General features: G+C 48.0%; 1 long non-coding RNA gene across 2 annotated transcripts; it reads right to left on the bottom strand.

Moving 5' to 3' along the window:
* Positions 1–219: 219 nt before the first annotated feature.
* On the bottom strand, positions 220–13,243 carry LOC123587748. Of its 2 annotated transcripts, XR_006707499.1 has the most exons (4): positions 10,652–13,243; positions 3,325–7,722; positions 2,656–2,776; positions 220–2,154 (listed from the first exon to the last, which is right to left on the bottom strand). It is a non-coding gene; the product is annotated as an uncharacterized LOC123587748 (long non-coding RNA). The 2 variants fall into 2 exon arrangements; XR_006707498.1 differs by having other exon boundaries at positions 220–2,776.
* Between the last annotated feature and the right edge of the window lie 13,166 nt (positions 13,244–26,409).

The following is a 26,409-nucleotide window of genomic DNA, read 5'->3' as shown; positions in this document are numbered from 1 at the left end:
TTTATGCAGCGTATCATCTGGGCTTTGTCCTTTTGATGGCCGAGGTACAGATTAAGAATTCTATTTTATTTTTTTAATGTTTATTTATTTTTGAGAGAGAGAGAGAGAGACAGAGTGTGAGCAGGGGAGGGACAGAGAGAGAGGGAGGCACAGAATCCGAAGCAGGCTCCAGGCTCTGAGCTGTCAGCACAGAGCCTGACATGGGGCTCGAACCCACGGACCGCGAGATCCTAGCCTGAGCCAAAACCAAGAGTCGGACGCTCAACTGAGGGAGCCACCCAGGTGCTCCTGGATGATGAATTTTATATGATAACCATCACTCTTGCTACTGAAGGTGGCTGTGCATCTGTAGCTGCTCCCAGGTCCCGAACCGCTTCCCAGGATGCACCTGCTTAATCTACTCAGGCGTCCCTAGCACAGTATCCCAGGCACGGCAGCTTGAACAAACAGACACGTATCTGTCACAGTTCTGGGGGCTGGAAGTCTGATAGGGACGTGCCGGCAGAGCCCGGATCTGGTGAAGACCATCTTCCTGGCCTGTAGATGGTGCCTCCTCGCGGTGTGCTCCCCAAGCGGACAGAAATCCCACGGCTCCCCGTGGTTTACGAGGGCACCGATCCCCCTCATGACCCAATCACCTCCCAGTGCCCCACCTCCTCATACCATCACACCGGGGGTTAAGGGTTCAACACATAAATTTGGGGGGAGACCCAAAACCTTGACAAACTCTGCCCAGTGAAAGAGGCCGGGCACAGAAGGACACGTACCGTGGTTCTTCTTGTAGGCGATGTCCAGGAGAGAAGACAGATTGGAGATCACCAGGGCCCGATGGGCGGAAGGGAGAAGGTGATCTCCCAGCGGGCACAAGGTATTTTTGTGGGGTCGTTAGGGCCCATCCTGATCAGGGTAATCGAGGAACGCTCCCTGGGGGAAGTGAGATTTGAATGTGCCCTCGAGAGTCCGTGGGTGTTTGTCGTGGGCACACAGCGGGCCATCCAGATCCCCCTCGGAACTGAAGCCCCTCACCCCTCACCCCTCCAGGGTGGTGACAGCCTACAGCTGAGGACGCCTCCCAGAGACGGGTCCGTGTGAGGGCTTTCCCCGCTCAGGGCTCTTCAGCCCACCTTCTGCTGCCGCCCATCCCGTCTCCTTCAATTCTTCTGGGTGTACGTCCCGCCAGCCCTGGCCATGGGGACCCGCTCCCGCTTCACAGCCACAGGTGTGAGAGCACCGGGGGGGGGGGGGGGGGAGGAGGGGCCGGTCGGCTCCGGAGGCCTCACGGGCGCTCAAAGCATCAGCTCCCTTGTCTATAAGACAGGGGTCGTAAGGGGACAATCCTCAGAGCAGCTGGAAAAGTTAAACGAGCCAAGGCACTACAGCTCTTAGCTCAGTGCTCGCTAAAAGTCGCTGTGTGTTCATGTGTTGCTCACGGAAAGTACGGGAAACGGACGGGGCACAAGGAAGGCAGTAGGAGCTGCTCCTGGGTCAGCGGCCTGGGTGTCATCTTCGGGGTGCACGCGCGTGTGTTCTGAGGGGCGTCCCGCGCACCCACGCACACTTCCTGCGTGAACCTCCTCCTTAGCACCTGCCGTCCGTCCGCCACACGGTTCACGCGGTAGTGCGGTCTCCGCAGCCGGATCGCGGGGTAAGGAGGCGCCGGGCGCTCAGGGGCTTTGGGACACCCTCCCCGGTCCTTGTGGCCGGTTTTCCAGCTGGAAGAATGTGGACACGCGTGTCGACCAAGAGAAGAATAAAAACTGAGTGGGTGGGAAATGACCTGACCATAGATGACGATGATGGTGAAAAGGACCCAGGACAGACTGACCTCAGCAGTAGAGGGGTGCGCCGCCCCTCAAGGCCGGGAGAGAAAGGCAGGTGATTCGGAGGAGGAGAGAGGAGAGTAAAAGTTGGTGTCAACTCTGTTCCTGTTAACAACGTGCCAGCGTGTCACCTGCAGACGCGTCATTGGGCAGGATGGTGGGACGGGGGAAGGCACGGAGACTTCTCTGGAGACTGACGGAGATTCAGCGAGGTGGGCGAAGAGGCAGAAACAAAGGATGACTACGGCCGTTTGGGGCTGCCCAGAAGCGGAGCTTGGGTCTGTAGTCTGTCCAGGGGACAGACTTGTCCACAGCTCCCAGGACCTGGTTTGGGCTTCAGAAAGGGGCCGGTTGGCTCAGGGTCCGCGTGGGCCAACGGCAAGGCAGGTAACTGAGGAGGGCAGGAGCCAGGCCCTCCAGGATCGGCCTGCTAACTATTTGTCCCAAGTGTCCCGCCGCACTGTCCCGCCCAGTCCTGACAGAGGGCGAACCAGGGACGACCTGCGCGTAAGACCGGAAGGGGGTCTGGAACCCTGGAGGCTCCGGGAGGTAGTGAGTTGGAACTCAGCCCCGTGCACTTGAGAAACACAGGCGTCCCTGCAGCGGCAGAGGGACAGGTCTTGCCCACTGTGTCACTAAGAAAATGGAGGGGACACCAGGGGCTCCCCCACCAGCCTGGCCACTGTCATGAGGAAGCGGGGGCCCCTGGCATCTACAGCACTTGACTCACTGCACGAGAAAGGCAGGCGCACATCTGGGGGCACCCCTTGGCTGCCCCCCAACTCCTCCTGCAGCCTGGCTGGGACTGAGCAGACCCAGCAGGGGCCGTCCTTACCTTGACCGGGTCCTTCAGCGCCCGCAAGCATGGCGGCCGCCATCTGTACCTTTTACAAACTGTAGGACGCCAAGAAAAGTGATGAAACGTGGAAAAGGAGAAATGGAAAACTATCAATGTCCTGTGACAACAACAGAAAGGAAATATGAAAAACTCAGTGTTAATGTGCCGGTGTGATTGGATTTTGGACCAATTTTCTTTTTTGAATTTATAATGAAGTTTATGGAATAAGGAAAGCAAACAGGGATAAATGCAACCGTCATCACAAAATTACGTTTGTGCGCATGGGCACACACGTGTGCACGTATATGTCGCTCTCTCTAGACACACTTGTATATGTAAAACACATACAGACAGGTGTCAAATTGCACAGCCAGAAATGATGTAGCTCGTCCTGTTCTACCATAAAGAACATTGGCCAACAGAAGTCGTTGAAAAATGCCAAGCACACACCACAGAAGCCAGGGAAGACCTTGCATTTGGCCTTCTGGAATGTGCTGTGGCCGCCGGCCAGCCTCCCCCGTCCTGGCAAGGATGCAGGGTGCAGAGGGAGGCAGAGGGTGGGCCCAGCGTGGAGGCGTAGGGCTCCAAGGCAGGAGGACTTTGCGTGAGGTGTGGGTTTGATGGGCACGGGGACACCCAGGTCACGCGCTGGGGGAACAGAATTACCTGCTGAGTGAAGTTTGGTGTCCAATTTGGAAGCTGCTATGGAAACCTCTCCTGGCGCCTGCGTTTTCAGAAAAGTGGAGAACAGGCCAACACCACTTGCCAGATTTCTCGCTGGGTCAGTCCAGTTCTGTGATCCGTCTTGGGAACCAGCGACACCCGACTCTGAAGGAGGTACCTGCCCCCAGCGGGCCTCTTCCGGCCTCCCTCGTGCCCCTCTCTGACGGGTTCCATGTCTCCCTGTGTTCTCCACCATGGTTGACGCTGTCTCGAATTATCCCTCACTGTCGATGCTTCTGGCGGAATGTCCCTGCCGACGGCAGCCCTGCGGGAGGGACGCTGCCCGCCCCAGACGCCAGCGCCTGGGAGTGCCGCGGCCCGGTGCACGGGAGGAGCCTCCCCATGCTCCGCCACAGGGGCCCCCCTGCTTCCCAAGCTTCTGCCCACCCTTCCCCCTCCACTTCCCATTTCCTCCGAGGGCAGGGCATGTCAGGGTGCAACCTTAGGGGTGACGGTTGCACGTGGCCGCGAGATGGAGACAACCCAAGCGTCCGTCAGCTGACAGGTGGGTCAAGAACGTGTGGTCTGTCCAGACCACGGAGAGTCACTTGGCAATAAAAGGGAACGACGTCCTCACACATGCGATCACACGGATGAACCTTAAATAGATTACGGCAGTGAAAGAAGCCAGACACGAAAGACCACATGTTGCATGATTCCGTTGACATGGAATGTCCAGAACAGGGGAACCCATAGCTCCAGTGAGTCGATCTGTGGTCGCCAGGGGCTGGGGGGAGGGGACAACGGGCAGTGGCTGCTGAGGGTCCCAAAGGGGTTTCTCTCGGGGGCGATGAAAATGTTGAGACAGTTGATAGAGGCGGGTGGTCGCCCAGCCTCGTGAATGTTCTAGATGTCACTGATGTGCACACTCAACTCACAATGGTTGTTCACCTTGTGTGAATTTACCTCAACTAAAAAAAACCCTTAGATTTAGGGCTCAGAGAGATTTAGGGGCTGGAGGATAAGGCTTCAGGATTCAGAGGGGATTCATTAAAGGAGTTAGGATGCTAAATATATTTCCAGTGTCACTAGGTCATCAGTTGGCCCCTGGGCGCTGCCTCAGAGCCCCTAGGAATATGGCGCTCTGCGGAAAAAGCATTCCGAGCTTCAGGTAGCGGAGTCATCAACTTTGGGACGTAGCCTTTTCCTTTTCAATTGTTGGGGACCGTCTGTAATTTAGTCTCTTGAATGCAGTCAACCCTTGGCTCTTGTTGTGGATTAATCAATAGAAAGACATCATAGTGGTAATCTTTGGGGAGGCAAAATTCAATTTAATCCATTTTTTCTATTTGTTAGCTCCTCCGGTAATTGGTTTGATGGGGAAGAAGTTTGAAGTTATTGGTTAAATAGAGGTTTTTGGATTATCTGTGAATTTCAATTATCCATGCTTCACCTGGCCCCAATTAGCACTAATAATTGAGTTAACTGAATAGAAGTCATTTCCCATCATATCAGTTTTACCATAGCCTTATTTATTGTTTCACTAATGGAGACCCCGAAACACAAAGCCCCTTTCTCCAGCCGGCACTCACACCCCCATCCCACAATTTGTCAAATTAATGCTGTTTAACGGGCTCCAACTTGACTGCACAGTTAATGGTATGAAACAAACACTCTTAATAATACAACGAGCGCAGCTAAGGAGGGCGACCAGAAATTTCTAAAGTGCGCTGGGCTGTGTTTGCATTTGTGGCCAGAAGGTTTCCCGAAGCGTTTCTCAAGCGCAGCTAGACGTCTTCCTCAGGGTTTTCAACTAATGTGTATGTTCGATGTCGGTGAAGATTGTTGCTGTCTTAATTTGTCCCAGTTTAAATCGCGACAGCTTCTGCAGTGTCGGTCAATTTCACCAGCCGCCTGCTTTCAAGATGTGTTCTTTTCTATTTACCAAACGCCATCCACAGGCCTGTTAAGGTTTCAGTTTCTCTTCTTGGACACGTTTGTATTTATATTAAACACAATAAATATCTGCCATCCCAACGGCCCCCTTTTGACCTTCTTTGATCTCTGAATCCCAACATCCCCAAACGCCGCATGGAAATTAGCCCGGCCCCTCCCGCGGGGCGGCCAGGAGGGCAGGGTTTCCGCAGCTGCGGGGCCCTGCCGACTCTCACCGTGTTTGTCCATTGCTATGGTGATGCAGCCGGCAGCCGGGCCCCGTGGAAAGTCCGGCTAGGTGAGGCTAGGACTCCAGCCGAACACACGATCCTGGTGCCAGGGTGCCGGGCGGGGCAGGGCTCCCCGTCGCTGCCCGCAGTGAGGCTGCAGGTGCACGCCCGCACTCCGGGGGCAGGCGCGCTGTCCCTCCGCAGACACGTCACCCTGCGGGGCCACTCGGCTTTCGGCTCCGAGCCAGCCCACGCGGAGCTCTAGGCGGTGGAAATGTGGAAGGTTTCGTGCTCCTACTGGGACGTCACTGCCTCGACCCCACATCGTGCTCTTCTTGGTGAATAAAGCAGCCGAGAGAGGCACCGAGAGCCCACCAGTGAGGACCCCAGGAGAAGCCCCTGGCTCTGCGCGGACAGCCTGTTCCCCGCCGTCCTGTGCGGGGGAATGATGACCTGGCTTTCCCTGACGCCGTGAGACAGCCACTGGCTGGGGCCATTTCTCTCCAGAATGAATAAGTTAACTAATACACAGTTCTTTCGTGTGGTTTCTAAAATAACAAAACTGCCTAGGCAACCGTCCGAGAATCAGACAGACAGACAGCTTCTAAGTTCTGCTTTTCTCGGTCTCATTTGCGTCTTTTGTTTTTATTTCTTTTCTCATGATGTATTTGATGCTGGTGAAAGGACCGCTGATCAGTCTCTAAGGGACATGAAAAGCTTGCAAGACTATAAATATTTGAGAAGGCGGTACCTAGACATTTCCATTTAAAGGTGTCCGTCACGTTTTTTCGGATCGGCAAGCTACCCAGATTTCTAAATGCAGAAAGTACATGGTGACACCCAAGTGTTAATTCATCATTTATTTTGTTACTTTGGAAGGAGAAGCTGATCGTAGTTGACATCTGAGGCTAGTGGGGACATGATCCCTGTCTTTCGGGCCCAGTGGTCAGGGCACGCCTCTCAGTCTCTGTTCTCGCGAAGCCTAAGCGAATTCTGTGCAGATTGCCACTTTCCTGTCACTGGTGTGCATCCTGCTGGGCGCTAATCAGCTTGTAGTCCTATTTGACTTAAGGTTTGGGGACCCCAAGGCCGTGTGGACAACCCCACATCAGCAACACATTGGGTAGGAGAGGGTCAGATGCCTGGCAATAGGCGTTTCAGTGATTTTTCAAGACAGGATTGATTTACCAGTTAATCTTGACAATTGCTGGGTGTTTCTTGGCATGTACTCAATAGAATTATGGACGTTAGAGACTTTCTGAGACAGCAGTTGTTCCGTGGCTGAAGATAGTTTCTACCCCGATTTTCCACTTAGGTGTTGAAGAACCACAGTGTTTTTAACTTCCCTTAAAAGGTGTCACCAGGTAACAGAAAACAGGTTGAAAAAATGCTAAAGCCCACTTAATTTTCCTTTTCGAAGCTTAACGCAGTTAATTCGCTTTTTCTGGCAAGCGGCTCCCTCTCGGTGGAAAGACCGAGAGGGCTCGTCCTGACAAAGATCCTCAACCCAGGTGTGAAACCGGGTTTTCTCCTGAGGAAAAGCCTTTCTTGGAATATTGGCTTCCCCCAGATCGTTTCAGGGCTTTGGCTGGTGCAGAGTTGACAGAGGCCTGGACATCTATATGCGACAGAAAGGAACCCTCGCCAGAAACTTCTCTTCGTGATGTTGCTGGCAGATCAGCAGGCCATTATCAGCGGGCACCTCTGCGGAGCGGAAGATGCCCAAAGGGTGGTTGAAATGACTGATATTTGACAAACACTTATCTTCACAACGTAAATACCTGTTTCCTGGCAACCACGAAAGCCCATCCCTCGATTCGATTTTCTCACGTGTTACAGAAAATAAAGATCCAGATGAAGAAAACAGACCCTCCTTGCCGGGTCCTGTCGTTACGGCCCTTGTGTGATCATTATCCGCATCGCTGTCGATACCATAAATTTGAAGTGATCTCAGTGACGTTAATAAGGATTTCGGGCCGGCGTGTGTTTGCGATGTGGCCTCCCAGGCTTGGTCTGTCACATCAGCGTTCACCGCGTCGTGCTCTCCGAAGGGCGACTTTGCTCTCAAAACCCACGGAGAAAGAACCCCCCAAGACTCCCCACGCCCCGGACCAGGCCCTCTTACCTGCTGCTGGGCCTGAATTCAATTTCCACTTAGGTCAGAAGCACTTCTGTGAGTGGAAGGCGTCTTGATTCAACACGAAAGGCCGTCGGAAAGGCCGTCGGTCTCGCAACACTGAAAAGAAAGGCGGCCTTTTTTTTTTTTTTTTTTTAATTTTTTTTTTTTTCAACGTTTTATTTATTTTTGGGACAGAGAGAGACAGAGCATGAACGGGGGAGGGGCAGAGAGAGAGGGAGACACAGAATCGGAAACAGGCTCCAGGCTCCGAGCCATCAGCCCAGAGCCCGACGCGGGGCTCGAACTCGCGGACCGCGAGATCGTGACCTGGCTGAAGTCGGACGCTCAACCGACTGCGCCACCCAGGCGCCCCGAAAGGCGGCCTTTTATACGCCATGGGATTCACCAGCCCCTTTGCCGAACCCACTTGCCCCCAAACTCCCCGCCCTATTAACCAGCACGCATGGGACTCTGGCTGAATGTTCATTACAGAGTTTAGTCTCTGTTCAGGAACGGGCTCGGGTTTTCGCTGGTTAAGATCAAGGGTCTTGTTCAAGGTGCACGTGTGTATTAGTGTTAATAACCCAGTGTCACTCAGTGAATGCCGTACTAATTTAAAACCATGCTCTGTAAACCTCTGCCTCTCGCGGCCGCACATCCAAATGCCCCGGAAAGAGAATCGGTTAAGATTAGCTGATCTGTGGCTTACGTGTCTCAAAGGCCATCGACAATATATTGCTTGGAATTCTTAGAAATCAGTTGTGTCCATTGAAATTGGTGTTGTTACTGATGGAGCCTGGGAGCCATTTAGAGGCACTTTGTTATGACCGAAGCTCCCGGTCCTGGAACTGTACTCCTCCGGTTCGCCCGGAGACCTTGATTTAAAGAGTGACCCCAAGACTCTGCTGGCGGCAAATGTGGGGTGAGCTACTGCGTGCGGCCGGGAAAGGCTCTTGGGCGCCCCTGTCCTTGGTGTGGAACGTGGGAGTGCCCCGTGAACCCACGTTACCAGGCCACACGCGTCCTTTCAAACAACGCGGCGATGACAGAGAAAGCCTTGCCAATCGCTGGTGCACATGATAACAAATAAATCAGCTAAGGGGCGCCTGGGGGCTGAGTCGGTTAAGCCTCCGACTTCAGCTCAGGTCATGATCTCACAGTTCGCGTGTTCGAGCCCCGCATCGGGCTCTGTGCTGACAGCTCGGAGCCTGGAGCCTGCTTCGGATTCTGTGTCTCCTTCTCTCTCTGACCCTCCCCCACCCCCCACCCTGCTCACGTGCTCTCTCTCTCCCTCTCTCTGCCCCTCCCCCACTCACACTCTGTCTCTCTCTCTCTGTCTCAAAAATAAACTTTCTAAAAGATCAGCTAAAGAAACGAAGAGCCCACCGAAAGGCAGAAGGAGATGGTTTGAAAACGGCAAATAATCTTTTTTTCAAGAAAGAAAGGGACTTCGTTTAGCGGAAGTATCAGCAGTGAAACGTCACTGCCATGCAAGTACCCTTCGCAAAATAAATGTCGCCTCTTGTGGCGGAGACAACAGGCACACAGCTCCTTTTAGCGTTCTAGTTTAAAATGGTTTTCCCCCTTACAAAAATAGGTGATAGTTTTTAACCATATAATTTAGTGCATATAACTCGTCTTTTAACAGGTAACCACGAGTGAACACTCCATGGAATTTTAGGATCGGCTGACGAAGAATGTTATTAAGGCTTAAGGAAAGCCAGCGACAATGCCGAGGTTTTCAGGGGAGAGAAAGCCTCTTTTCCAGTTTGACCCAGAACAAGGGGAGAGAACCGTTTCTTACAGAACACGGAAGCCGTGGACTTGCCCTCCGCTCCCACGTCAGGTGGCTGGGGCCCCACGGCGAGGAAGGACGTGCAGTGCTTAGCTGAGTGTCAGCTTTTGTACTCTGGGGACTGAGATTTGGGCCTTGCGGTTTTTATAGTTAATCATTAACTTCTCTGAGGTCTTGACGGCATTTCAGTGGAGCTAGAAATATGCCACTTTTCCAAGGAGTCTGTCTTGTAATTTCCCATTTTACCCCCAAAATCTAGTTAGCAGCTCATTGACCCGAGCTGGGTTAGGCGGAGACTAAACCCGTGCTTCTGAATTCAGCAGAGCATCTGGGTTAAATAAAACCGGGAAAAGGAAAGGCAAGGACTCTTGTACTGAATACTTAATTTGCACATTAAAAGCTGATCATTAATCCTATATTTTAACACTGCAAATGTCAGAAGCTATTATTTCCTGGGGAGTCTGACAGTTCCACGGATAGACTGTCCTGTTGCAAAGTCCGTGGAATGAGCGTGAATAGATTCTGTATCAAACCCGAAGGCCATTAAATAATACTTAAAGGATCAATTTGTTGTCACACGTAAGCAAAGGGTAGGACTCCTAGAACAAACCGTAACCACCACAGAATCACAGCGGGAAGATCACATATTAAAATCTAATAAAACATGTAAATACAATATCGTACACAGATAAGTATACACTTATTACAGTGCTGCGACGTGCATCAGCAGTTCAACGTTCTTGAAATAAAATAAAGATAAGGCTTCGAGTGGCCAAACGACCATCGGTTTGTTTTTTTCAATGTTTGAGAAACCCCAGACCCTCAGGTGCCTAAAACGGCCAGCCAAAGGCTGTTTTCAAGCGATTCCGGTACAAACCAACGTGACCGTAACCATTTACCGGTTTCTGAGAAATCACAAATCAAACACATTAAAAAAGCTGTCTTTGGACCCAATTGGAGTTTCTAACAAGACTGCCTACCGATACCGAGCGTTATATGTGCCTGATTATTAAGCTTTTAAAGCTGGGCTTCCCTAATGCCACTTGAAAGGGGCGGGCGGTGCTCCCTCTCCCTAAGCTTATTACATTCAAGTTTTGTGCAAACAGCTATTTAAAATGATTTGTTCATAAATGTGCACATGGCTTTCAACATAACAACTTTCACACACTGTAACAACAACAACAAAGTACAAGGAAAATAAAGCTGAAGCAGCCCCGAGAAACTTGCACTGATGGTGTTTTGAAATAGTACCTTTGGATCTCTTCCCCAAATCTTCAAATGACTTTTAAAATGTAGCGGGTCTTGCGTAATTAATGCGCTAAATGCCCATCGCCCGCCTGAAAACACCAGAGCAAAATGTAGCCGATTTCCTCCCCGAACGTTCGACTTTATATTCTTTGAACTTCCTCAGAATGTGGTGACCCTTCTAAGAGAAACTTTAAAGACGCGTTAGTCGTTTTGTTGAGGCTTGAGGACATTCACTGTGTCCAAGCAGGAGACTGGCACTCGCTCACCGGCCCGCTGGCCTCGGGGGGTAAAGCCGAGCAGGGAGGCCAGGCCGAGGCTTATTTGAGGAGCAGAAAGGGGAAACGGTCTTCTGGGCCCACTGGAGGCAGGGGGCGGAGGCGAGCCGGGCCGGGAACTCATTCCCCATCCCGGAGTCCAGAGCTCAGAAACTACTGGAAAAGCCCAAACTCCCACACTCCCTATTCTCAGTTCAAGGTTTCGTTCGGGACAATCAGGAGGGCCGCTTCCCAATCCTACGACCTGGGAGGCTCACTTAAAATACGGTGTGTCGATAAAATGAGTAACAGCCATACCCCCCCCCCCCCACCAAAAAAACGCCACTTTATTGCATTTCATCCAGTTTTTCTTACGAACACACCAACTCCGTAGGTGTTTCCTAACTTGGAGTCTGAACCAAAATCCTTGCGTATTCCTCAGTGCGGGAAAATGTTTAGATTTCCAAACTCTGAAATCCAAAATACAACCAGTGCACGGAAATGGGAACAGAGTGGGGAATAAGGCTCACATGGAGGTTCTTGGGCTTCTGGGCCTGAAAGAGGAAGGAGCGGGCACTGAGCAGCAGAGGAAACCCTCCCACCGCAGCCCCCTTTCTGCAGAAAGCCAGCCCCGCGGGTGACAGCGCAAGGGGGTCCCTCTCCCCGCACACACGCCCAGGGGGTCTGATCCCCAGGAAAACCAGCAGCCCCGGGGCCAAAAACAATGCACAGCCTACCCTGTGCTGCTCACTGGCTCCACCTCTCTCTCACCTCTGAAGACACCCGGCCGTGTTTTGAGAGAGACAGAAATAAAGCGCAAAGCTAAACAATTAAAGTCTGGGACAGGCCCAAGAGGCAGTTATTAACGAGACTACTTACACAGTAATGTCAGGGCTTTTTTGAAATACCAAAGATGTTTTGCCCAGAGAAAATGTAGTACTTTCCAGCATTTTCAAAAAACAAACAAAAAAACCTAAATATGTATCAATTCCCGAAGCACTAGGCACACCTACTTATCTGAAACCCAAGACTGCTGTTGTTGTAAGGGTTTGTAGAACTCACTTCCTGTCTTTGCACTTACACAACAGGATATTTGAATAACAAAGACCACGGAGAAGCCAGGCAAAACCGTGGGGCCCCACCTCACGTGGGCATTTCTTCATTTCCTAATCCCATCTCTCTTGTGTTCCCAGTTGCCCAAGTAATTTGCAAACACAAAGGCATCGGTAGGGTAGTGACTGCCTGTCGCTGTGCACCTTACCAAGCAAGGGCAGCGTTCACCCGGGACCCCTGCATGTAGGGAGGAGCTGCTTGTGTCCCGAGGAAAAACCGCTTGTGGTCCCATGGCTCAGGGTGTGCTGAGGTCCACTATGACCTCTGTCTCAGTTTCCCAGGCTCAATGAGCAAACACAGGGAGGCACACGGGGGCAGGTGTGTGATGTCCCCCCACATTCACTGCGACGCTTGCCGTATTTGACGATATCTGTACCTTCCACTGTGTTGCCTTTTACTTCTTAAAACGCACAACTTGTGTTTCAAGCTCAAAGAGATAGATCATTTCGACTGTCCACACTACAAATAGTTCAGTTAAAGAAAACCCTTTCCATTGAATTAACGTGCTCTCTGCCTGATGTAGATCGCAGTTTCCTGGTTTGGAAATCTGAACCAAACGGTCTTCACTGGTTTATTACTTCCTTCATAAGCACATGACTGCGTGTATCTTATAAATTATTTTACCACAGCTTTAGTCTTGTCCTTCGTGCGGACCTATCGTAAGTGACCGAGTTTCATATACGAAACTATCAGACTAAGTATTTTTCTGACTACGCCCTTTTATTGGGAAAGATGCATTAGAGGCCCCGTCTCTCCCTGCTGTCTATAAATGAAGTTAGCACATGCACATACATCATGAGAACCACAGGTATGTGCCAGGGACTCTATTCAATTTGAAAACCAAGAACAGATTTAAACAAAGAGAACTTAATTCTGTAGAAGAGAATTCCGTCTTAAAAAACACCAAGGGGTTTCAAATATCTCCACTCGTCACTGGAAAATTACAAATGTCTTTCTTGCATCTGTATTTATGGATTTAACAGACTTGTATTTCAATCAAGTTATCACATTTTAACCAGTGCAACCCAAAGCTTTTTCAAAAAATATTTTCTTCCAGGATATTAAATATGCTCATGTAAAGAATTGAGAAACATACACGAGGAAAACACCAATCACCCACCCTACAAGTCAGCCGGGATTCACGTTGTTGCATATTTAAAAACAAAGTAAATATAGAGTCACCTGGGTGGCTCAGTCGGTTGAGCATCCGGCTTCGGCTCAGGTCAGGATCTCACGGTTTGTGAGTTCAAGCCCCGTGTCGGGCTCTGTGCTCACAGCTCAGAGCCTGGAGCCTGTTTCAGATTCTGTGTCTCCCTCTCTCTGTGCTCCTCCCCCGCTTGTGCTCTGTCTCTCTCTCTCTCTCTCTCTCCAAGATAAATAAACATTAAAAAAATTAAAAAAAAAATAAAACCTAAGTAAATACAATACATTTTGCTTTCATGATGATGCTTATATTTACATATGCCATTTTAAATCTGAATCATAAAACTCTAACATAGGAGGATTTATTTAGTTCTGGCCTCTCATTTTTCAGATGAGCTGTCTAAAGCCCAGAGAAGTTAAGTGAGTTGCCAAAGGTCACACAGCTAGACATAGCAAAATCAGGGCACGAAGCCGTTCTTTCCATGTCTCTCCTCCAGATGCCAGGGTATCACTCATCACAGTTGTGAGTGACATTGACCCTTCTCTAAATGACTGGAAGACCAGGGAAGTTGGGAACACTTGAGAAAAAATAATTTGTAGTATAATACGATACCTAGGAAGATGTGTTATCTTCTAGGTCATTAAATCTCCTTTTTGTGCATAACAGAGAAGACCATTGGTAATGACCCTGTCATTTTTAAAAAAATAATAGACTTACTGAGATACAATTCACATACCATACAACTCATATATTGAAACCGTACTACGGCTTTTAGCGCATACACGGTATTGTGCGACCATCACCCCCATCGATGTAGGACGAGAGCATCTTCATTACCCCGTACGCACCATCGGTCCCCCCCAGTCCCTCCCACAGCCCCCACCCCTGGCAGCCCCTCGTCTACTTTCTGTCTGTGGATTCCCCTATTCTGGACACGTCACGTCAACGGAGTCATACGGTCTGCGTATTTTGTGCCTGGCCCCCTTCACTGCTCTCTGACGCTCAACCATGTTGTGCCTGTAAGAGTCCTTCACCCTTGTTTATGGCTGAACAGTGCTCCATTGCGTGCGTGAACCATGTTTTGGGTATCCCTCAGCAGGCTTTTCCACTTGGTTCTTTCCACTCCCTGTTGGGCTGTTACGAATAACACTGCTATGAAACATTCACGTGTAAGTTTTCGCATGGATGTATTTTTTCATTTCTCTTGATTATGTATGTAGGAATGGGAGGGCTGGGTCACGTGATCACTCAGTTCTACCTTCTGAGGAACTCCCCATTTCCCGAGGTGCTGCGTGGTTTTACCCCGCTCCCCCCACAACTGTGCATGGGGACCTCACCACCTCCTTGCCAACACTTGTGAATATCTGTCTTTTGATTCTGGCCTTCCTGGTGCGTGTGACACCGTATCTAACTCACTATGGTTTTGATTTGCATTTCCCTAATGTCTCATGATCTTGATTATCTTTTCATGTGCTTATCGGTCATTTGAGCATCTTCTTGGAGAAATACCTGGTCAGATCCCGGGCCCGTTTATTTTATTTTATTTTTAAATTTTTTTTTAATTTTTATTATTTATTTTTGAGAGAGAGAGAGAGAGAGAGAGAGAGAGAATGAGCAGGGGAGGGGTAGAGAGAGAGGGAGACACAGAATCTGAAGCAGGCTCCAGGCTCCGAGCTGGGAGCACAGAGCCCGACGCAGGGCTCGAACCCACAAACTGTGAGATCATGACCGGAGCTGAAGTCGGACGCTTAACCAACTGAGCCATCCAGGCGCCCCTGGGACCCATTTATTTTTAATGTAATTTATTGTCAAGCTGGCTAACATACAGAGTAGACAGTGTGCTTTTGGTTACAGGAGTAGACTCCCGTGGTTCATCGCCTATATACAGCACCCAACGCTCCTCCCAACAAGTGCCCTCCTCAATTGGGCCAGTTATTAAATTGGGTTATTTATCTTTAAATTATTGAGTTGTTAGACTCCTTTGTATCTACCAGATTCCAGGTCCCTTATCAGATATGACACGTGATTTGCAAATATCTTCTCCCACATTCTGGAGCTCTTTTCACTTTCTTGAGAATGTCCTTTGAAGCCATGAAAGCTTTTCATTTTGAATGGGCCCAATTTATCTGTGTTCTTTGCTGCTTTCAGTGTCATATCTAAGAAGGCTCTGCCTATCCCAAGTTCATGACGATTTACCACTTGTTTCCTTCTTAGAGTGTTTATAGCGTTAGCATGTACATTTGGGTCTATGATCCGTCTTGAGTTAATCTGGGGCATGTTGAGAAGAAGGGGTCCAACTTCATTCTTTTTTTTTTTAATTTTTTTTTAATGTTTATTTTATTTTTGAGACAGAGACAGAGTGCGAGCAGGGGAGGGGCAGAGAAAGAGGGAGGCACAGAATCTGAAACAGGCTCCAGGCTCTGAGCTGTCAGCACAGAGCCCAATGCGGGGCTCGAACCCGCGAACTGTGAGATCATGACCTGAGCCGAAGTCGGACGCTTAACCGACCGAGCCACCCAGGCGCCCCTAACTTCATTCTTTTGAATGTGCACATCCAGTTGTCCCACCGCACTTGTTGGAAAGACCCTGTCATTTTAAATATGAGGCAAGGAAGCAGACTTCTAGATGATTCTCAGAAAATGTCAAAGGAAGAGAATGTGGGTCTGAGGCAGGAGACGTACCGCAGTCGTCAGTCTTTTCACCCCTCGTGGTAAATCTGGGGCGTTGGAAAAACTGTAAGAAACTTGACACCAATTAACCCGTCTCTTTGCTGGTCTGAACCTTTGCTTTTCTAGACCCTGTGGGTGTGCTACTTACGGCCCCCCACGGACGGACTGACAGATCCTTGCAGTTGAAGCAGGGAGAGCTTGGATTCATTCTGACTTTCCACGTTTGCTGTCTTTCTTCTCCACAGTGTCTCCTTCCTGGAAACTGCCTCCTTTTCTTCTTCAGTTTGCCTACAGCCTCATCAAGGGATCAAGCTGGTCACGAGCTGGATTCGCAGTTGTAAGTATTGTCACTTCAGTGACTTACGTGGGGGAAACTGGGACACCCAGGATTAGACAAACGCCGCCCACAGCTGATGGGAGGGCCTGGCCAGTTCCCCTCCACAGGAAGTGCAGGTCTGGCCTGACGACTGTCCCTCACAGTTGGCAGTCCTTACTACAGACAAAATTGTTTGTGTGTGTGTTTGTTTGTTTGTTTTAATATTCACATATTTTTTTAAAAGGTCGACCTGGAAAGTTTATACTTCAAAACTCAGCTTTCGTTATTATTCCATCACGCTGGAACTGACAATGTCCTCCGCGATGCTGTCACACCCACACGTACTGTGTTCTCTTGTTTCATTTGAAGACTTCGCCCTCAGCGAGAACCCTCCTGCACCATTGGTGGGAATGCAAACTGGTGCAGCCGCTCTAGAAGACAGTGTGGAGGTTCCTCAAAAAATTAAAAATAGATCTACCCTATGACCCAGCAACAGCACTGCTAGGAACTGACCCAAGGGATACAGGAGTGCTGAGCATAGGGGCACTCGTACCCCAATGTTTATAGCAGCACTCTCAACAATAGCCAAATCATGGGAAGAGCCCAAATGTCCATCAACTGACAAATGGATCAAGAAGATGTGGTTTATATATACGATGGAACACTACTTGGCAATGAGAAAGAATGAAATCTGGCCATTTGTAGCAACATGGATGGAACTGGAGAGTGTTACGCTAAGTGAAATAAGTCAGGCAGGGAAAGATAGATACCATATGTTTTCACTCATATGTGGATCCTGAGAAACTCAACAGAAGACCAGGGGGGAGGAGAAGGGGGGGAACCCAAAAGTTACAGAGAGGGAAGGAGGCAAACCTTAAGAGACTCTTAAATACTGAGAACAAACTGAGGGTTGATGGGGGTGGGGGAGAGGGAAAAGTGGGTGATGGGCGCTAAAGAGGGCACTTATTGGGGTGAGCACTGGGTGTTGTATGGAAACCAAGTTGACAATAAATTATATATATATATATATTTTTTAAAGAAAGACTTCTCCCCCAACTTCTCCGTGAAAGGTGTCTCTTCAGGTTGTTGAAATATTGTCTACATACAAATGTTTATTTCTTTGAAGCGAGGGAAAAGCTGACTCTAAATATTCTGCAACATATAATGGTACATCCGTATAATTGAATCCTGCGCATCTGTTATATTTTTTATATGGAATGATGTCATGACACCAAGCGGAAGGGAAAAAGCAAGCTGTAGACCAATATGTGTTTTAAGATCTCCTTTTTGTAAACCTCACACATACGCATACGCATACCTGTTTGTAGTAAGGTCTGCGGCCAACGGGGTTACTACCGGGGTTGAAATTTGCATAAAGGAGGCAGTGAGGAGATTTTCTTTTTATTATATGTATTTACATATATTCAACTATTTTATTTAAAATAAGCAAGTTTTACTTCTGTAATTAAAAAGTAAGACATTTTTTTGGGGTGCCTGGGTGGCGCAGTCGGTTAAGCGTCCGACTTCAGCCAGGTCACGATCTCGCGGTCCGTGAGTTCGAGCCCCGCGTCGGGCTCTGGGCTGATGGCTCGGAGCCTGGAGCCTGTTTCCGATTCTGTGTCTCCCTCTCTCTCTGCCCCTCCCCCGTTCATGCTCTGTCTCTCTCTGTCCCAAAAATAAATAAACGTTGAAAAAAAAAATTAAAAAAAAAAAAAAAGTAAGACATTTTTTAAAGGACACAACTCCATAAAACCATCTAATCTAGTGTCATTTTAAATCAAAGATCTACATCTCTTTTCAGACTTTTCTGCAATTATTTGTATATTTAAGGTAACGACTTATTCTTCAAGCCAATTTTGGCAATTTATACCCTTAAAAATATTTAGGAAAAATATTTCTTTTGGATTGCTAAATGTATTGATATAAACACATTATTCCTTTGTAATAAAAATATACTTTCATTTATTTCTAATTTATTTCTAACTGTTGATTTTGTATATTCCCTTTCTGTTTCTTGATTAGAACTGAAAAAGTTTATCTGATGATTTTTTTTTTTTAGTTTTACTATTCAACTCAATTATTGATGATTATTTTTTATCTATTTCATGGATTGTGTTTGACGTTTACTGTTTCCTTTCTTCTACCTTCTTTGGATTGATTTCATTTCACTTTTATTTTTGGTAGCTTTCTGTGTTGAAACCTTGGTTCGTGCATCTTATAATAAATGTATTCCTACTTAAGATTCCTTCTCTGTCAGCTGCATCATACTTCGACAAGATCCCACATATTTGATAGGTAGATACCTCATTTCTTTTTTATCTAAACAGTAACTTCCGGTTTGTTTGTCTCTTAAAGTCTGAAATTTGTTCTTACAAAAGATCTTTTAAAATTTAAGATATTTTCCATTTTTACTCCGTTTGTTGTTATTATTTTTTCCAGTAGGTGGTTGACTATCTCTGTATTGTAAATTGCTAATTGTTTGCACTGTGGTTCAGAATAATGCCTTTATATTTCTGCACTTTGTAGCTTTTGTTCATTTGTGTTTTTGTTTTCTTTTCACAAGGACTGTTTCCAGAAAAGGCTCTGTTCTGTCTTCTACAGTCTTCCATATTTTGTTAGCTCAACTGTACTGACTGTGTCAGTCCCGACTACATTTACTTAAACCCATGATTTCTGTTAGAGGTATGTTAAATCCCTTACTAGACCTGAGGATTTGTCTATTTTCCTCATATTTATTAGCGCTTGCTTTATATGTTTGGAAGCTACGTTGTTAGGTACATATATGTCCATGACTAATCTTCTTGTAACTTTTATCAGTTCGGAATATCCTTTTATCTCTTCTCATTGTGACTTCTATTTCGTCTGTTGTTTCTATGGTTACGTTTTATTTGTTTTTATTAGTATTTTTTTTTAATTTTTTTTTCAACGTTTATTTATTTTTGGGACAGAGAGAGACAGAGCATGAACGGGGGAGGGGCAGAGAGAGAGGGAGACACAGAATCGGAAACAGGCTCCAGGCTCTGAGCCATCAGCCCAGAGCCCGATGCGGGGCTCGAACTCACAGACTACGAGATCGTGACCTGGCTGAAGTCGGACGCTTAACCGACTGCGCCACCCAGGCGCCCCCATTTTTATTAGTATTTTTTTAAACACATTTTTCTCTTTCTGATTTCTTTTCTTAGCTTTTACTCGTAAATTTTGAGCACACATATCGAACCTTTCTTTCTGTCAATATCCAGTATTCTTTTTTCCACCCGGCACAAACAAAACCTCCCATGCTTCCTTCTAGCTCCTTCGGTCTTGGGATGTAGTTACCGCTACACGTCTTATGACCAACACTTATTAAAACGCAGTGATTTCTCCTGGCTTCTTTGCTCTCTCCCTGGTCGTCTTCTTCTTTTTTTTAATTTATATTTTACTTCCAGTTTTCTTTAGTCTGGGTTTCAAAAGAATTCCAGGCCCTGAGGTCACCCAAATTTGATGCGAGGAAAACATAAAGTTCTAACTGTACATTTGGAGGGGATTTTGTAAGTGAGGCAGCAGATGTGAAGTGAGAGCCGACGTCTAGAAGGGGCATCAGGATGGGTCTTGGGCCCGGAGAATAGGATGGGTCCCAACAACAGAGCAAAGGCCAGTGATTTCCGACATCCAGGGTGCTTAGCAGAGGCCTTCCAACAAAAGGTCGGGTAAAAACTCCTGCTCAGAGGCCGGGAGCCTGGCTTACGCGTGCAGGGGCTGACCGGCACCCTGAGTATTAACCTCTTTGTAGGTTGTGGTCAGTCAGGTGGCTGCACCAGCCAGGAGTAGAAAGAGCCTGGGGCTTGGCGGCCGCTGCGTGTGCCTCGTTCTCCAGACCGTCTGCACTTCTTCGGATACCTTTGCATCCGTGTTACACACACTCACATCGCTCCCACCTTCAAACAAACGGCAATGATACAAAGACCTCTGCCTCAACCCCAAGGCCCGTGCAGGTGGGACTGACGGCAGGCTAGGCTCACCCCCGACCTGTCCCGGCCGAGGCGGTCGGCCTGCTGCCCCCGGCGTTCCTCGGAAGCTCTGTCCTGAGGTCCCTGCGGCAGCCTGTGGCTGGATCCGGTGACATGCTTCAGGATCTGACCCCTGGCCACTTCGGCCTTCGGGTGAGCCTCTCCCCTCCACGACAACGCTCCTACCCCCCTCTCTGTGCTCCCCTGCCTGCTTCGGACACCTCCCTGCTTCTGCCCAGAGGGGAGATGCTCAGGGCTTTGCTCTTCAGGTGCAGCGGGATCTGACCTCTTAATTCTCTTCACCGAGGCCAGGCCATCTCTAAAGACGTATTTGATTCTGTCCGTCCCCGGTTTAAAACACTCTCGGTGGCCCCTGCAGGCGGCCCACCTTCTTTCCGCAGCGCTGCGGTTCTCTGTTCCGGGCCGGTTCTCTGCCACTCACTGGGTCCCCGGACCAGTGAGGACCGTGGCAGAGCCAAGAACCCCTTCAGAAACAGACTGAGGTTGCTTTCGAGGGAAAGAAACCGAAATCCCTGACTTGAAGGCAAAAACCGAGAGGGAAATTTACTAGCATAAGGCACCTGCGCCAAGCGGTGGCGTCCTGCGCCTGCCGGGTGGGAGACGGCCCCCGGTCCTGCCGCCCCAAACGGCCACGGCTCCACGTGACGGCCCTCCAGGACACGTAGGAGAGCCAGGTGTCCACCTCCCATTCCTTTTCTCCACAGGAAGACCCTTTGCGAGCAGGGCACAGATGTGCCAAAGCCTGGTAAGCACCTTGCAGCCCGAGGAGTGACCTCGTGGTGCAGACTCAGAGCCCGGCTCAGTACTCGTGGCAAATAGGAGTCCAGCACACATTTGCTGAAGGAACGAATAACTCCATCTCTGCTCGGCTTACGTGTTTAATATATATTATAATTGCAATAGCGTCAAACGCCATAACGTAAGTCAAAAGTTACCATGCTGGGTTTTATGACTTGCCTGTGCTGTTACTGATACCACGTGCACTTAAAGCCAGATGTTCCTTTATCCTCTTCAATATTGCTTGACAGCATTCATATTTTGGAAGCCGGTTAAGGTTATAATCACACATGCAGTTGACATTGGCTGGTAGAGTTGAGTCTATCAAGGAACTATCCCAAATCTGCGGTTCCTCGTTGGCTGCTCCATTTTGCGAGACAGTCTGGGTTCTACAGAAAGAATCACCATCCCAACTAAACTTTCTCAGTGGGTGCATACCAGGGAATTCAGAAGTGATGCAGGATGGAGTGATGAGAGACACCGTTCTGCCCCAATATCTCAGAGTGGAGTGTGAGCCTCACACAACCACAGGGAAAGGTCTTCCTGTAGTGGGTGGGGTAAATGGATTTGAAGAGCTATCCTCTTAGGGGCGCCTGCCTCGCTCAGCTGAAGGAGCGTGCGATTCTTGATCCCAGGGGCGTGAATTCGAGCCCCACATGGGGCATAAAGATTACTAAAACTAACTAAATAAATGAATAAACTTATAAAAAGGAACTATACTGTTAGACACATGGTTCTTTTTTTTTTTTTTTTTTTCTTCAACTTTTATTTATTTTTGGGACAGAGAGAGACAGAGCATGAACGGGGGAGGGGCAGAGAGAGAGGGAGACACAGAATCGGAAACAGGCTCCAGGCTCTGAGCCATCAGCCCAGAGCCCCACGCGGGGCTCGAACTCACGGACCGCGAGATCGTGACCCGGCTGAAGTCGGACGCTTCACCGACTGCGCCACCCAGGCGCCCCTAGACACATGGTTCTTAAAAACATATACATTCCAAATGGTTCTGCTTCTAACCGACTGTATCACATCGGGAACATGACAACTTTGCTATGAATTTTAAAGTTCTTTTTATATTATCTTTAAGTGTTTATTTTACTTATTTTTAAGAGACAAAGAGAGAGACACAAAGAATCCCAAGCAGGCTCCTAGCTGTGAGTGCAGAGCCCAACCAAGAATCGGACGCTCGACTGACTGAGCCACCCAGGCGCTCCATTTTTTAATTTCATCTTTAAAGTTTATGTATGTTTTGTAATCTCTTCACCCAACGTGGGGATCGAACCCACGACCCTGATATCAGGAGTCACACGCTCTTCTGACTGAGGCAGCCAGGTGCCCCCCTGAATTTGAAACTTTTAAATGGAATTAATAATTCTGAGCGATTTCACTTTGCTATTGTGAGCAGAATTAAAGCAAATGAAGGAGAAAGTATTTCCAAACACAGGAGGGGTAAGGATTATAATTCCACGGGACCAACCTCTCCTTGTATTTCAGAAGGATCCTAATGGTTATCTGCTCTGATCGCAGCTGCTGTGGGAATACCCAGACCCACAGGCAGCGGCGCCCTGGCCCCTGGAACGTTAGGTGTTACACAATGAACTCATTCATTTGACTGTTTCATTTTTTGATTTGTAAATAATCACCTAGAACCCGTTGTCCCCACCTTCATTATCCACGGCATCCTATACACATTGTCTTTGAGTTGAAACACCGGCATGTCTACACACAGAGAGAAGTAGTTGTCTTTTACTGTTTTCCCGCGCCGTCCTGACACGCACGGGACCCATCGGAAACGATTGTTCTGTGAGTTTTCACCAAACAAAATGTTTTTGACTCGGTTGCTGTCTTTCTTCCCATAGCGTTAGCGAAGCAAACTTTTCACAATCCCTTCTTACAGATGCTCGGTGTTTCCTCCCTGTTCAGTTAATCAGCACTAGAGTGGCCCTAAAATGAACAGGATATTTGCACCATTAACCTCCCGGTAATTCTGCACAGCCAGGGAGGGTGCAGTAACATTGCACAATGGCCTACAAGGGGGGAAGAGAAAGTCAGCTCTCGGTGGAGATAATGTTGCTGGAGGTTCTTCTGGGGCAGAGTTTAGTTTTTGTCGTCCTTTTTGTAGTGTAGGTGACCGAAAGAAGGTTTCCTCAAAACTTTCGATAAGGGGATACATGTAAGCACATCATCGTGTCTAAAAATTAGATGAAATTTCCCGCAAAGGTAAGAGTGCTTTAACACTAATCTCTGTTATACTTCACAAGTCCATCTTTTTATTTATTTTCCTTAAAAAAAAGTTTTATTGTTAATTTATCTTTGAGAGAGAAAGAGAGAGAGAGAGAGAGAGAATGAGCAGGGGGAGAGGCAGAGAGAGAGGGAGACACAGAATCCGAAGCAGGCTCCAGGCTCCGAGCTGACAGCACAGAGCCCAACTCAGGGCTTGAACCCAGGACCGTGAGGTCACGACCTGAACCCAAGTCGGACGCTCAACCGACTGAGCCACCCGGGCGAGCCAACGTCTGTCTTTTTTTAATTTTGGCCTTTGTATTGTGCCAAAGAAATGTTTTCTATTATTAGAAATATTAGTGAAATGTTTTAACATTTCCTAAAGGATCCAAGATCTACAACTGAAGCTGATTATCAGTTTGCCTAAAAGTTAACTTTTCTGCTCCATCTGGATGACGTCCCGATATAAACAATTGGATAAACTCAATTGCAGCTAAAAAAAAAAAAAGAAAGAAAGAAAAAAAAGGAAAGAAAGAAGCAAGAAAGAAAGGAAGAAGAAAGGAGCAAGGAAGAAGAAAGAAAGAAAGAAAGAAAGAAAGAAAGAAAGAAAGAGAAAGAAAGAAAGAAAGAAAGAAAGAAAGAAAGAAAGAAAGAAAGAAAGAAAAAGAAAGCAGAAAGAAAGAAAACTGAGCGGTGTGGGAGAGAGGTGGGAAACCGAAATGTCTGTCTGGTAAGTATGGGGTGATTTATTTTCTGGAAAAAAAGGGAAACAGTGAAAACGACTTCCATTTAAGGATTTATTTTTACCAATACCCTCAATTTACTGAGGTATTCTAACCCAGAAGCAAAGCGGATGAAGAAGGAGAAATCTGCCCGGCTCCTTCTGTGGGGCCGCTTCGCGCCGTGCTGCCCACAGGACAGGGACACAGGCTGAGTGGCGGCCCCTGCTCTCTGAATTTCCTGGCTTTTGTAAATTTGTCAGTCCAGCCATGAGCTTTGTTTGAACAGAGGTTGGCACTTCATGGAGGATTGTATCGTATTGTAACGCACAGCGCAACACATCTTTCCTGTATTTATTTTACATAAAGGCTTTCTAGGAGCCAAAGGGCTTAAGCCATAGGAAATAAAGAAGTTAAGTGTGCGTCCGGACCCTGCAAAGGCTTCACGTCCACACCCCAGGAGCTTCTGCGAACCCAGAAGTGCAGAGAGGCCTTGCTGGCGACAGGAGGCGAGGGTTGGTGAGCTCTGGGGCCTCCTCGGGGGAAGCCAAGTCCTGTGCCAGGAAGATCAGGGGCCCCACCGGGAACCTGACCCTGGCCCAGCAAGGAGGGGAGTGGGCAGGGCGTGCGTCTGGGTGGGGGGGAGAGCGTGGAACCCCAGCCCACGTTCTACATCGCGGCTGGAACGTCTACATCAGATCCTGAACGGAAACACTTCTCAAACATCTGTGATTTGGGGTGTGAATCCAAAACCCAGCTCGGCTTGTCCATGCCAACGACATCCCATGGAAACAAACCAAATTCTAAAAAAGAAGAAAAATCGAAGAGTTCTAGACACAGCCCACATCTCAAGAGAACGAATGCAACTTGGGATAACAGTTTTGGTGCCTGTGGACATTTTGAACCACTCTTAGAGCAGAATGGGATTGTGTAGTGTGGACTGTATTAGCAACTACGTGGTGGGAGAGACTCTGAATATGAAGAACAGACACCTGTACACTCTATTATGCTGTGAAAACAGTTGTGAGCGATTTCATTCACATTACACCCATCTTGTCTGTAATAATTCTAAGTGCGATTCCTAGTTTGCAGATAAGGTAATTCAGGTAAATTCTTAATACATTGTGGGTTGATAGTTTTACCTCCAAACTACAGTGGGGAACACTGAGTATTTTGGTCGGTAAAAATAATGTTGGTATGAAAAAATAATGTCAGGAATTTACTCCATTCCATTCCATCATCACTGCTTTCAAGACAGCGTTGGAGAAATTTCACTTGGGCACCAGAATTAGGACGGAATAGTTTTCTATGGAAATATGCACTTCTCATTTTATAGGTAGTGCAAATCTTGTAAAGATGAGTGTGGGGGCACCTGGGTGGCTCAGTCGGCTGAGCGTCCAACTTCGGCTCAGGCCATGATCTCACGGTCCGTGAGTTCGAGCCCCATGTCGGGCTTTGTGCTGACAGCTCGGAGCCTGGAGCCTGCTTTAGATTCTGTGTTTCTCTCTCTCTCTGTCCCTCCCCTGTTCATGCTCTCACTCTCTCTCTCAAAAATAGATAAACATTAAAAAAAAAATTATGAGTGCTTCCCTCTTTGTTTCGGATGCTAGGAAACTCACTGGAAAATTCTGCCCCCTCTAAAAACCCAGAGGATCAATGTGTGCTTATCTTAAGCCCCGGTGAGCTTATCTTGACCCTGATTTCATTTTTTTCTACTCGTATTTTTACTGACCTAATTCCTCAACTCTTATGCTATCTTTTTAAATTTCTTTATTTTCTTCTTTGAGTTTATTTATTTTGAGAGAGAGAGCCATAGTGCGAGTGGGGGAGGGACAGAGAGCGAGGGAGACCCAGAATCCGAAGGAGGCTCCAGGCTCTGAGCCATCGGCACAGAGCCCGACATGGGGCTCAGACTCACGGACCATGAGGTCATGTCCTGAGCCGAAGTGGGACGCTCAATCGACTGAGCCGCCCAGGTGCCCCTTGTTCACTTATTTTTAAAGATTTTTAAGTAACCCCCATGCCCAACATGGGGCTCAAACCCACAACCCTAAGATCAAGAGCCACACGCTCCAGCGACTGAGCCAGCCAGGCACCGCACATTGTCACGTGCCTCCGTACCTGAAATGTCTTTTAAAATTAAAAACATTTTATTTCTTTAAAAATTTAAAATATTAAAAACAAATTTTTTTTTTTTTATCATATAAAATGCTCCAGCAGGGAGTATGGGCGGCTCAGTCAGTTGAGTGACAGGCCACTGATTTCAGCTTAGGTCATGATCCCAGAGTCTTGGGATCGAGCCCCGAGTTGGGCTCTGTGCTGTGAAGCCTGCTTAAGACTCTCTCTCCCTCTGCCCCCTCCTCTGTTCACATGCTCTCTCTCTAAAATAAAATAAATAAATAAATAAAAAAAAAGAATAAAATAAAAAATAAAGTCTTAAAAAATTGTTTTAAATGCTTCAGCAGCCTAACATCATTTCCCCCTAGCACCAGTGCCATAACCAGCATCACAAAACAAAAACACAAAAGTGTGTTTAGTGATT

The sequence above is a fragment of the Leopardus geoffroyi genome, chromosome D3 (genome assembly GCF_018350155.1).
Source record: "Leopardus geoffroyi isolate Oge1 chromosome D3, O.geoffroyi_Oge1_pat1.0, whole genome shotgun sequence".
NCBI classification, from domain to species: Eukaryota; Metazoa; Chordata; class Mammalia; order Carnivora; family Felidae; genus Leopardus; species Leopardus geoffroyi.
Note: the sequence above shows the minus strand (reverse complement) of the source record. Positions and strands in the feature narration are given on the sequence as shown.